We start from the raw sequence: 13,981 nt of genomic DNA on the forward strand, positions 1-13,981 counted from the left end.
ATATCACAAACCGAAAAGCAATATAAATATCAATGGGTGCTAGTCAAGTGGCTTGTGCTAGTTGGAAGTGCTAGATAGGGTTCCCCTCTTTTACCTTTTCTTTACCCTTACTTGAGAGCCATTGACCTAGTTACACCAGGAAAATTTCAGGTTTTACTGTAAATCACAGATAGCTCTTGAAATAGCACAGCACTGTGATGACACATTCACCACAGTCCCCTTATCTCGGCCAGGCATCATAAGGGCACATGGAACCTCTGACTTCTTAGCCAGGTTTAGAATTAGTCTAGGTAAAATGGAGTTGCTTTCTCTCTCTCATCATCAGAGGCCCCTGTTTGTTCCTGCCCTGTGGGCCAGATCCAGGGCTCACTGATTACTGATTCAGGAGTATTCCTGTCTCCAGAATGAGAGGAATTATGTGAATTAAATTTCTGCTCCCCCCTCCCCCCCAAATAAGTAAAGCCTCACGAGGCTGGATGTCTTTGATTCTTTCCTGGAGAACTAGGATTAAGTCTTTTAACAGGCAAAATACATGCTATCATGAGGGCTTAACTGGAACTTAACTGATGAAGAGGCCTTCTGTTGGCCCTCTGCACAGGGTGAATTTGCCCCAAACAAAAGTCTTTCCTAGACTGATGTAACAGGATCCCTGCTGCCAGAGTACTCCCTTGTAGCCTGAGGCATCCCTGCCTCAGTTTCCCTCTCCCCAGGCCTCCTTAAGAACTCCACACAGGCTTTTCCCTTGGCCAATAATACCCTGGTTTATTATCACAGACCATTCATAATAAAGTCCTCAAAGTTTATATATTCATCCCATCCCACTCTTCACCAAGCCCCTCCCATGACCTCCTGCCTGGAGTCTTTCAAGCTACTGCCAGTCCTACCTGCTGAAGTCTTTGCTCCCCCAGGGTCTCAGGGGTGTCCTGCAGGAGCCTTCTGCTTCTGACAGCTTTCTCGAGCAGTTATCCCAGATGTCTGATAGAGCTACATGACCCATTTTCCCCATCTGGGAAGGCAAATTAGGCATGTCACAGGCGGGGCTGAGACCACGCTCCCCATAAATGGCCACCCAGTTGAATTACTTATTTCAAATACTTCCCACTGGACTTCCAGATCCTATTTTACATTTTTTAAGTGACTGTGAAATTTCTCAGGGCAGGTGGTAAAGATGAAATGCCAGATTCCCCTCAGTTTCCCCCGGACTCACTGTAAGTCCTATGTTGCCCTGAGAGCAGTCCCAGTAAAATCAAGATCTCCCCAAAGATGCCTGTTTTGATCTGTGTGTATTGATTATAGTTTACCTGGATGGAAATCTCTAGCTAGAATGCTGAGCTCTCCCGGTCCTGACCCCCTCTCATTCCTATTCATGCGACTTCATTCTTCAAACCTGCTAACTTTCTGGGAGTCTCATTAGAATGGTTCAAAGGAGAAATCTCTCAGCATGGTCAATTAGGAGCTGAAAATGAGAGTCTAAAATTGAAGGAACTCCTTTAAAAAAAAACTCCCAACCTCGATGAAACAATTATCCCTGCTTCGATGCATTCCAATTAAGGAAACTTTCCCCCTTACTTAGTGCCCATTAATTCACCATCCACATCTACTGGAATTTTTATTCCCAAACTATCAAGATAGCTTAAAACCTCCCAAACACTTGGTCCCTAATTTCTATGAGCTCCTCCATTTTGCCCACACCCCTTCCGAAAACAAGACTGTGGGCTGGTTCCTTGGCTACTTGAGCAGTGCAAAGAGATTCTTAAATAGGTGGCTGAGATTCTACTGGTGGGGGGGAGAATCCTAATTTGGAATATTTCATGTCACGTCCTCTCCGCACTCCCGTAGGCACATGTTGGGAGGGTGGGAAGGAAGTGCATCGGGATGGGAGGAGGTGGAGCCATTGTGTAGCTCCAGTGATCCTGGACCAGCAAAACAATCCTAGGGATTGTTCCTGCTGGCTTTAGCTGGAGCAGCCCTGAGGCAGCTCTGATTTGCGTGGGCTGTTTTGTAGCCTGCACAGGAAGCAAAACCACCATTTCTCACCCACTAAATTGCACTGTGCATTGGCTCAGTACAACAGAGGATTCAGACCTCTGGGTTTAGGACTTGTTCATGTTGGGGATCAGGCTACTCTGTATGCTGGCTGCTGCTCCCAGAGGCATGGCAGCCAAGGAAGACTTGAGGGGCTAGCAGTCCATTGCCCACCCTTCCACACTGGCTGGTGAAGGTGTGCATGGGAGTTGGAGGGGGGGTGAACACTTTGTCCCTGCTCCCACCCTTCTCTTTGGGGAATCTAGCTAGAAGGAACTAGAGGGCCCTGCCCATGGTCAGTGACCTCAATAAAGAATCCTCTTTTTGTTTATTACAGCCAGTCCTCTCTCTGCCATGTGAGGGGCAGTCAACACTGCATTCTTCGCTGGCTGTCATCATGATTCAGGGGGTCCTGCTTTGCCACAGGGCTCTGGCTGCCTGCATCCCGTCGCAGGATCAGGGCCTCATTCCCTGTGGTTTTGTGCATCAGGAGTGCAAGAGCCAAGATTCTGTAGGGTCCAACCAGAACGCTGCAAAGCAAAGAGCCAAACTTCCTTTACCCACTTCCATCCTTACACCACCACACAGGGTGAGGCATAATTTAATCCTGGCTGAGAGAAATCCCCATTGATAAGCAAGATTCCTCCTGGCCTAAGGTCTGTAAGCAGAACAGTAAGATGCCTATGGGTGCCTCTGTAGCGACTAGGAATAGGGTAGTATTGTTTTAAATAGTTTGTGAGCCATCCAGTGGAGTTCACCAGGTTCTGTGGTTTTAGAGGCCTCCAGAAAGCAGCCAGAGAACAGTGCGTACCTAACCTGGCCTTCCAGGTTTGTATCTGTTTAGTAAATGCAGTTCTGTGTCGTGTGGCTGCTTCATGTTGCTGTATTGTGTACAGAGCAAAAGATTCAGCCACTTCCCCTTTCAGATCCTGCTCCACTCCACCCCTGTGAAAAAACTATTCCGTTCAGCCACCCGGGCAAGGCTTGCCCGTTATCCCTGCCACGCAGACAGGTTGATGAGTCTGAAACCACTCTGTGTCCCATTAACAGCAGGGTCCCTCTTCAGCAGGCCAAGCCTCATTATGCATTCTGCGTGGTGGACTCCCCTGCACCAGCTTCATTAACAAGGTAAAAAAGAAAGGACCTTTGAGGAAGTCTTAATGATATTATCAATCTCGTCCTGAATGGCATCTGATCCATCCCGGCACCATTCTGAGTTCATTAGCAAGGAATCGAGATTGATTAGGCCTGGAAATACCAGCAAGGACATTATAACTTGTAAGGCTTCCGGTGAAATCCATTCCAAGGAGTTTCATGTCCCTAAGACAGATAGGCCAGTAAAATCCCCTGGGGAGGCTAGTCTCCATTATGGATGTCTATCAAGCCTCTTTCCATTGTGCCGTGAATAAAGGAGAATGGAGCCATCCTATCAGCACTGAACCGGCGTGACTGCTCCCATTGCTGAAGTGGAGGATGGTGCAGCTTGATCCTTTGGAAGGTTGTTGCTGATGAACAGATGCAACTGACAGGATCCCAGCACAGCGTGAGCTGCAGCCATGCGAGGTGCCCTGCCGCAGTTCCAGCAGCAATGCCCTCACTCCAGTGTTGTAATGCTCCAGTCTGGATCTAGGGGAAGGGCCCCGGGTATGCAGAATCGGGTTGCAGTTCTGTGATGTGGAGAAAAGCCTACTCAGGACTAGGATGGAACCACCAGAGTCACAGCCCTGAAAGAAGAGAAAAGAGAGACTGAGACTCACTAAAAAGAACAGGAGGACTTGTGGCACCTTAGAGACTAACAAATTTATTTGAGCATAAGCTTTCGTGAACTACAGCTCACTTCATCGGAATCATTCAGTGGATTCACTGTCAGGCTGTGGCTGCATTACAGAAATGGCTGTGTTGGCCATCAGAAAGTGACTGCAAGCCCTCTAGGTATCTGTATGTGGAGACCTCACACAGTGAGACCCACTCCCGGACTGAGGCCACTCAGTGCTACCATGATGCAAATAGATAAATAAAATAAAAATAATGTGCATGAAAGCATGAATAGGCACTTCTGTGTGCACCCGACGTGCCCAGGAGCACTGGATGCCAGGCACATCAAAGCCAAAGTTTCTGCATGCACATGCTTAAGAGTGAGTGTGTATTGCATTAGCAAAATGTGTGCTACTTCTCTCTCCAGTGGCTACAGTACTGGAGGATGACAGCCTACTACTGCTACTGGGTAACAGAATTATTCCTTTAGCTCAAGCAGTAAATTCCACATTCCGACCTTGCTGACAGCTCATGGGTGGTTATTGGAGCACAACCCCCACAGTTGCTCACATGTCTCAGATGTGGTGTGCATGAAAGGGGCATGAGCAATTCTGAAGACCTGAGCCCAGGGTTCTCAGGGGACTGTCTCCAAGCTCATGTTTTAATATGGTTCTGTCATTGTTATGGCTGGCGCCACTGAGGTTTGGCTGTATGGTAGCAAAATGTGTTCGACTCTCCACTTGACTACGCTCTGCTACGATGGCTGGTGAATTTGGTTGACCCTGCACATGTTCATTTTCAGTCATCAGTGTAGAGGATACTCCTGTGTTTCAGATCGGTTGGCAAGTGATGTGGGGGAAGCCAGCCCTTCCGCTGCCCTTCTGTGAATACATTTTGTCTTTCAGGGGAATGAGTGCTTCACGGTGTAACTTGGATCGGATCATTAAAGTGCAGCTGGAGCTTTTCCACACAAACTCTAGCTCTGGCCTGTCAGTTCCCCCATCTGTGAGATGGTGAGAATGTTGCTCACTCACTTTGTAAAGGGCTTTGAGATCTGCTTATGGGTGAAAAGCATTAAAGCCTGCCCCACGCTCTGGTTATTTAGATACACAACTGCAGCTGTCCTTGTATTCAAGAACTCTAAAGAAAATCAATATCTGCATTTAGGATCTGCATTTAGTATTTTTGTTGGTGACGGTGGATTTGCACATGCTTCATGCGTGCTTCTGCCTTTTGGGTTTTCCAGTGTGTGCACCATCTGATAAGAAATACCTTAAAATGATTGCGAGTAGGGATTGGCTTTTTCCCCAGAGGAGATTCTCCTTATATATAAATGTTTACCACCAAAGAGAATTACCTGTCTGGTACAGATGCATGCTATGCATTGCGGGGATTGGAGGGCTCTCCTGTTCTGTCATGTGATACTGTAATATTGACTTTATTGTTTCTTACCTGTCAGTTTGTTATATTATTTCCTGCTGCCTTGCATTCCCCACTGCTTTTGCATGTGTACAAATTCCTTTACAAGAAGGATAATACAGATGAAAAGAAAGTGGTTTTGTTTAGGTAAAGTATGGAATTGTCATTTCCTGTGGAGACCTGTTTAATTTAAGTCTAGGTATTCAAACCTTAAATTTGATCTGGTGTCTAATCTGCTGGGGAATGTCTTCCAGGTACCAACAGACCTTGATCCAACAAAGCCCTTAAGTACACACTTATGTCCATCCCTATTCAGCAAATCGTTCAGCATGCTTAAACTCCACTGAAGTGACTGGAACCAAAGCACGTGCCTAAAGTTAAGCAGGTACTTAAGTGTTTTGCTGGCGAGTGAGTGTTTGCTGAATTTGAAACATAATCAACCAGATCTGCAGGCAAGTAAGGCATGCAGATACCCAATTTGCCCAGGCAATCTTGGTAACTATGTGTGCAAATTAGGCATTTATTTTGCACATGTAATTGCACTGCTTTACTTGCTCAAAAACCCAGCATGATAGCTTTACAATTTATAACTGAGCGTTGTCACCGAGACTGTTATTGTTTAGGGAAAAGAAAATGATAGCCGTTATATTTGATGCAATGGTGCATTTTTCAGCTTATTACAAAAAATAGCCGAAAGCAGAAAAAGTCAATCAGATATAATGCAAAGTCAAACAGCCCCCAATATCTACCATTTCCAGTTCTGTTTGTTTTAGGCTAAGCTTTAAATGTTCTGTTTTCAAAAAAGCCTTTCTGTTGCCAAAGTCTTTCTTCGCACGGCATTGATTTGATTTGATTTTTGGTGCTTTATGTTTATTTTAATTGTTGTCTGTTTTTAATCTTGCATGAATTCGAGCCCTATTAATCTGCCTTTCATTGGCTTGTGTGTTGGTTTTGGTGCAGGGCCTGTAATGCTATTGGCAGATAAGCGCTAGATAAATATAAGTCATTATTATTGCTCTGGGAAAGCTGAGCAATGGCAGAGGCATCATGCCAAAAATATAAAATAAAAGAATATAGAAGGGTTTGAGGAGTTGGGGGTGGGAGGAAGGAGGGTGTGTGAGTGCGCACATGCTCTCCATTCACATAGTATTTGCACAAAGGGGATTCATGACCTTGGGAATACATGTCTATGCCTGGGGCTGTGCTGATATACTTGCCATTCAACAGGGCAAAATGTGTCTCTACAAATGTGAGTTCATGATGCTGTTACAGTAGTTGCCATAGCTGGTGAGGGGTTATATTTCTAATTGCTCCTTAGGACCCTATGGTGGTATCTCTGAAGCTTTGAAACAGGCATCAAGGTGGGCAGTGTTTGCCTGAAACAGCCCACTGTGTTATCAGGCATTGATCCCTACTGGGAGAGGATTAGGAGGGCTCTGCTGACTTGTTACCCCCTCAGGAGATAAGAGAGGGGGAGAGGTTTTCTGGGAGGATCTAGGGTGTGGGTTGAGCAGTCCTGATGCAAGATCTCTAGTAGCATCAGGCACAGGGCAGAGCAGCGCTTCAATGTTGAGGTGACAGCCATGAGTAACTGCTTCAATCCACGTCTGAGAGGGAAGGTCACAAGCTCTGGGCCAGACAGACAGAGAAAAAGATGTCTGGGTGCGGATTCCACCTGGGAATCCAGCCACAAGTGTGGACACAGAGGCGCCCTAACTGGAGACCTTCTTTAACAAGGATGGTCAAATACCCTCAGTAGAGAGGACAGACAGACACAGCCCCTAGCAAATCCTCCAGAGGCTCATCTCCACTTCTCAGTCAGGCACTGGGGCAGAAGCAAGGTGGCACAGACTGTGCCCGAAGAGAAGACATACCGTTGGGCCTGGCAGAATACCTGGCAGTCTCCCTGCATGGCCACGCACACACGGTGCCTGGGGGGCATGGGGAGTGGGACAGATCAGAACCCTGCAGGGCTCCACGCGCCGACCTCATGCGGTGGCCAGGCAATCGCCCAGCATCACCCATTGCGGTCCCCAGAGAGCCAAGAATGAAGCCACTGGGTGGCACCCTGCCAGCATCTGCTGTCAACTGACCCACACCTCGTGGTCAGCAGTTTCAAAGGTGGCTGGTAGTGCTATAGGGTCATGATGGGCCCCCGACCTCCGGCAGTTGCTAGAAAATGGTCCGCCAGAGGGACCAGAGGAGCCATTCACCGTATCCACGCCTGAAAGCAGCCGGCAAGGGGCCATAGAAACCAGGGGACTCTAGATGGCGCCAGAGCTGTTCCAACCACAATCACCTTCTCCAGAAAAGGAAGGAGCCTGGCTGCTAATGGGGGTGCCTGCCCCCAGCACTGAGGCAGGATTTCCTCACTGGGGACCTGCCAGCTACTCCTTTGGGGCGGGCCGGTATTGAGACTCTTCCTTAGGAGCAGAGAGAGCCCGACGAGGGCTCAGGTAGAGGCTCGGCCCGTGCTTTACCTGCAATGGCATTTCATTGCTTGGGACCGGTAATCGGCTGGCTTGTTGGGACACAGCTTTATAACCTGGCCACGGCCTTCAAAGGGCCTGGGGGCAGCGTGTTTTAATTCCGGACAGCAGAGCGGGTCCCGGGGCAATGGCCTGAGCTGGCCAGCTGGGGAAGGGTATCAGCCCCTTTGCAGGCTGGCCATGGCGGGAGGCAGAGCCTACAGGGCCTGCTACGCCCGCACTCCCTCAGGGCCACCGTTTGCCAGCTTGGAAGCTGACCCAGCATAAACCCCTGGGATTTATTTCCACTGGGGGGACCCCAGCCCTGAGGGCACCAGCGCTAGAAGATCAAGGCCAGAAAGGGCAGGGAAATGGCTGGTGTCAGGCTCTCTGCCTGTCAGGAAGTGCTGTGTCCTGCAAGGCCACATGCCTGCCCCTCAGCAGTGACTGGGTCATGTTAGGTCCACCTTGCATCTCTCTGGTTTTTGGCTGGATCAGTGACCCGGGGTGACCCAGGCCACTATACGCCAGCATGGACCCACAACAACCCAGCCAGCTGTCCCCACATCCCCAGCCAGGCTGATCCAGCTGCGATCTGCCTGGACAGCAGAGTGGATTCAATGTTTGTTTGGAGGCAGCCTGGCTTCCCCTGGCCCCAGGGAAGAGTTGCCCTGTCCCAGACACTAGCTCCCGCGCGCTCCTCCTGGATCCTCAGTGCTGGGACCTTTCCGCCAGGTGCAGCAGGGCTGAACATGTTAAGGGCGTGGTGAGCGTCTACCCGCCCCAGCGTGGCTTCCAGTGTCGCACTCCTGGCCCGCCCCCTGCACACGCAGACAGCGCTCACCAAGCACCCAGCCAGGTGTGGGATGGGAAGAAATTACAGGCAAGAGAAGAGCAGATAAAACGAACTCCCTCACACCCCCCCGTGTTCACTGATTGGGGAAGTGAAAGCCCCTAGCCCTTTGCCATAGGGTGAGTCCCGACATTAGGGGCTTTGTCTTACATAGGACCCTATTACCCCCCAATCCCTGGTTTTCACACTTGCTATCTAGTCACCCTACTTTGCCACGGGGCAATACGCGGCACCGGGCAGCGGGTGCGGAGGCTGACGGCTGGAATAGAAGCGCACTGCTGCCACCTACGGGATAGAACAGACACGCTGGTCTCCAAATGACCCCTAGTGGGGCTGGGCCCTTAGCTTTCAATGTGCCGTGAAGCGGAGGGCATGCTGGTCTCCCTGCTGCTCCCTACCAGTTTCCGGCTGGCTGGTGCTGACCACGGGCTCTTTGTCCCAGGGTCACAAACTGAAACAACACAGGCACAGAGGCCGCACGGGGAAAGCATCATTTTGAAACAAGCAGCCACCTGTCCAGGTTGTGTTTGGAGGGTAACCGACTGAGATTAGCTGGTAGCGCGGCCTGAAGCCAAACCCAGCAACGATGCAGTCACTCCTCTTTCTGTCGGCGGGGCTCTCAAATCAAGGCGCAGCATCTCCCGCTAATGATGCAATGCTCACCGACAGCGAGAGACGGGCCAGACACAGCGGTAATGTCACTGTCCAAAAACCCAGGGCAGCGGTCACGGGGAGACCCAGGGCATTAAAACACAGCGGAGTTACCCTGGGGAGGAGGGTAGGTAAGAGTCTGAGCCAGAGTTACAAGAGATCACAGAAACAGTGCAGGCTGACCCGAGCACTACAACTACCTGGTCGCAACTGCTGTTTCTGTCTGCAGAACCGGGGGACTCCCCAGGTGGGTGTGGGAAGGCCCCATGAGGCTACCCTGGCCATTCCCTCTGCCGGAATGTTTGGTTGTTCTCTCAGTGCAAGATCCCAGCCCCCAGCCCGCCGAGCAGCCCTACTCCATTTCAGGAATGGAGCGGTGTTCTGATAGGCCAGCGACCTCTGTAATGAGCCCAAACCCCTAGATCTACGTCCCTCAGGCTGCTGGAAATACTGAGCCACGACTGATGTTCACAGCTCCAGCTGTGAAGATACTTAGTCCTGCCATGAGTGCAGGGGACCGGATGAGATGACCTCTCGAGGTCCCTTATAGTCTTATGATTCTATCCACTCATGCTATCCTCCTGTTGTATGGTTTTTTTCAATTTGCCTTCCCACCACGCTCTTCCAACGATGCCAGCCTGGACTTCCCTCTTCCATTCCCCTCTCCATGTTGTCCCCAAGGTAGAGAATGACCTCCCAGGCCTGGTTCACAAAAACGCCACCCTCTTCTTATTCAGGTCCCTGTTAATAACTCATTTCTTCTGCCACGCCCACCAGTTGCATGTTCATAATAACAGTAACGGTCACAAAAAGAAAAGAACCTGAAGTCACTTACGCTCTGGATTTCCTGGCGTAGCCTCTTTGGGCAGACATCCTTTTTATTTTTGTCTCATACAGCACTAAGCGTAGCGTTAGCCATCAAACAAACAAGGATAATGGTCACATTGCTCAAGTGATGTGACTTAGAAAATGGTGCTTGTGTAGAAGTGTCTGAGTTTACTGTGTCTAAGACAAATCCAGGCTCCCAGTGTCTGTCTGCAATACCCAGAGGGGGGTGCGGGGCTAGATGACAGTAGGCTGGCTGGGTATGGGTGTACATGCGCACACATGGGGTGCAAGAGAGTTCAAAATGAATGAGTGAGATGCTGTGGAAGGGATCAGAAATCACTCGGACCCCTGACAGAGCAGGCCTGTTTCTTTATTCAACGTGTATATTTAATTCACTTTGCAGTTGGGGAATGTGATTGTTTTCCCAGGGAACTTTTCTGCTAAATACCATGGGGAAAACATGGATCTGCGTGGAGTTCAGGGTGCCTGGACTGTGAGGATACATACCTGTGTGCCCATGTGTATACAGTCAGCCTTACAATGTTCAAAGTTCCTTAAATACCAGCAGGATTGAAAACTCAGCCCATGAATTGTTTCCTGCTTCCACTCCTTTGCTCTGTGTATGTATGTGTTTGTGCTCTGCTGGCAAGTTGCTTCCTTTTATCTGCTTCCGCTGCTGGAGAGGGAGATCTGATCAATCCATCTATTTTAGGTATTGATATAAAGTTGCCCATCACCGTGGCAACCAGGCACAGAAATAAGACTACCTGTGTGTTGCGGAGCTTTCACATGGAGTCAGGTTTTCCCAAAGATTAGGAGCCCAGGAAGCTGCTTGCTTTGCTTTTGCTGATTGCTGCCCAGGCGCGTGCATGCAAACATGCACAGATGCACAGACACAGCACCCGACATTGACCTCGACGGCCTCTCTTCCAGAATGCGGGCCATCGTCCAGCAAATCTACTTGCATGCCCAAGAACGGCAGTTATCACAGAATCATAGGACTGGACGGGACCTCGAGAGGTCATCTCGTCCAGTCCCCTGCACTCATGGCAGGACCAAGTATTATCTAGACCAGAGGTGGGCAAACTATGGCTTGCGGGACCCTCCTGCCCGGCCCTGAGCTCCTGGCCCAGGAGGCTAGCCCCCCGCCCCTCCCCTGCTGTTCCCCCTCCCCCGCAGCCGCAGCTCACCGTACGCAATGCTGTGGGCAGCGAGCTCCTGGGCAGTGCAGCTGCACAGCCTGGCCTGTCTGTGCCGCCAGCCGCCAGTGCTCCAGGCAGCGCGGTAAGGGGGCAGGGAGCGTTGAATAGAGGACAGGGGAGTTTGGGGTGGTGGTCAGGGGGTGGAAGTGTGGATAGGGGTCAGCAGTCAGAGGGCGGGGAACAGGGGGGTTGATTGGGGGCAGTCAGGGGACAGGGTGTGTGGATGGGGTAGGGGTCCCGGTGGGGCCGTCAGGGAACAGGGGGGGTTGGATGGGGCAATAGTCTGGGGGGGGGGGCGTCAGGGGGCGAGAAGTGGGGGGAGGAGATAGGGGGCAGGGGCCAGGCCACGCCTGGCTGTTTGGGGAGGCACAGCCTCCCTAACCGGCCCTCCATACAATTTCTGAAACCTGATGTGGCCCTCAGGCCAAAAAGTTTGCCTGCCCCTGATCTAGACCATCCCTTACAGGTGTTTGTCTACCCTGCTCTTAAAAATCTCCAATGATGGAGATTCCACAATCTCTCTAGGCAATTTATTCCAGTGCTTAACCACTCTGACAGTTAGGAAGTTTTTCCTAATGTCCAACCTAAACCTCCCTTGCTGCAATTTAAGCCCATTGCTTCTTGTCCTGTCCTCAGAGGTTAAGAAGAACAATTCTTCTCCCTCCTCCTTGTAACACCCTTTTACGTACTTGAAATCTTTTATGCACTTATCTCCCCCATGAACTCCATCACTCACGCTCTCTGTCTGGAAAACCATTCTGTTCTCAAGAAGGAATTGCATTCTGAACTCTCCCTGGGCTGCCACCACCCACCCTGCACTTCTTTAGCTGAAAAGTTTTCACACTCTTCCTCTCCGCACCTTCCATTGCAGCTTATTGCACCCAGCACAGAGGTGTTTTTCTAACTTCACAGAGCTCTAGCTTGTTTTGTTAGCTCTTTATCCACACACTGAAGCTGCAATTTTATGCTTCTCTCTTTCAGATGCTGGCTTGGCCACGGTCTGTTTTGGAGCAGCTTAGAAACCCACTCTCTCTGAGTCTGTGCTTTGAGGAAAGAACTGCCCCCTCCGCCAGAGGCTTTCTGGGGGGCTGAAGGCTAAATTTAGAATGAGAAAAAGCCAGTGGACAGGGAATGGAGCCGGGGCATTTGTCCACAGAATTTCAGTGCTTTGGTTTTTATTTAGCTTTGATCTTCAGTTTAAAAGCTTCATTGGGTTTTTATAAATTACAGTGTGGGAAGAAAGAGAGGCAACAGGGAACTGACTCCCTGCATGAACCAAGGCACCTCAATTTCATCTCTGTAAAATGAGGATCACGGTGAGGAAATACTGACGTCTCTTGGGATGACTAAGGGCATGTTGCTGGCTGCTGACTGCTAGGTCCTGACGCACTTCAGAGCAACATGTGGGCTGTTCAGGTGGTGTCTGCCCAGCAGCTTGTTAATAAACTCAGTTTCCGCAGCTGTGAGAAGTCCTGCTGAGATCTTCAGGCTGCACAGAGTGAAGCTGAATACCAATAAATAAATAAATAAATACAACCCAGTCAGCCTTGTTGCCTTGGGGAGTGCTAGAGAGGTGGCAGGAGCCAATATCAGCTGCATTTCTGAAAAGGTCAAAAGTAAGCAGAGAAGGAAATTCAGATTGCAGATTGTTTTTGCCAGCAACTAAGCAGAAAAGCCACTCTCTACAAATGGAGGCTGGCGGTTTTCTTCCAATCAACCCGCTGCAGGTGATCAAACACAAATAGAAATTAACTGAGCCCCTGGGGTGGGATCAGGACCCAACCAACGTTTGAGAAAGAGGGGAGCCTGGATGTGGTGTTTTGGTTTGGACCAGCATCCAAATTTCCCCGCATTGGCAGAGCAGTGTTTGATCTGAGCCTTGAGTTGCCTCCAGAGCAGCATCAGACCTTCGACTCCAAGCTGAAGGATGATAAACGCCTCTTGGTGACAGCAGAGTAACACAGAAATCACTGGAGTCACCCTGGAGGAACTGAGAGCAGAATTTGGCCTCTGAGATCGAAGCACCATCTGGCAAAGCAATTAACCAAACCAAAGCTGTTCAATGTAAGAACCAGTTTTTATTCCTGATCTCTGTGTCAGGTATAAAAAGAAGCATTCCAGCTATTGTCCATCTCTTAATCCAACACCCTGCTGAAACCAAAACCAAATTAACAAACCCTACACACAACATTCAAAGCCCAGGAAAAGGATTGGGTACCACAAAGCAAGAGAGAAAACTCGCAGACACCTTGCTTCTCATCACATTCTCTTAAGTACATTCAGCCAAGACCATGATTGCCATTACATCACGTGCAGCATTGCTTAGGAGACAGCAAGAGTAGGGCCATGCGGCAGGACAAAGGTCACATGAGAGATGCACTCCCTACATCTGGCTCTCTCAGTGTGAACCTCTCTTGTCCCTGTGATGTTGGACTCAAACTGCAGCAGGAGGCCTCCTCCATTCACTTACAGAGTGGGAAATGGCATTCAAATAGGAAAGCCCAAGAGGTCTCCCCGTAACTTTTATTCTTTTAGGATATGCCCCATCTCCCTTGGAAGTCAATGGCAGAACTCCCCAGTGACTTCCATGGGCGCAGGGATGGGCAGTTAGTTCCCTTGTCGAGTTTGAAATACCATAGCAGGCTGGGAGGTGCCACAATAGGCACAACTTACTGCAGAAGCACTGGGGTTTTGGCCCTTTGCTGCCAGTGCCGTTGACTCCTTGACTTCTGCCTCTTCCTCCTGATAGACCAGACACTGATGACGAAGAGGAAAATGCG

Source organism: Lepidochelys kempii, chromosome 13, assembly GCF_965140265.1.
Source record: "Lepidochelys kempii isolate rLepKem1 chromosome 13, rLepKem1.hap2, whole genome shotgun sequence".
Taxonomy (NCBI): Eukaryota; Metazoa; Chordata; order Testudines; family Cheloniidae; genus Lepidochelys; species Lepidochelys kempii.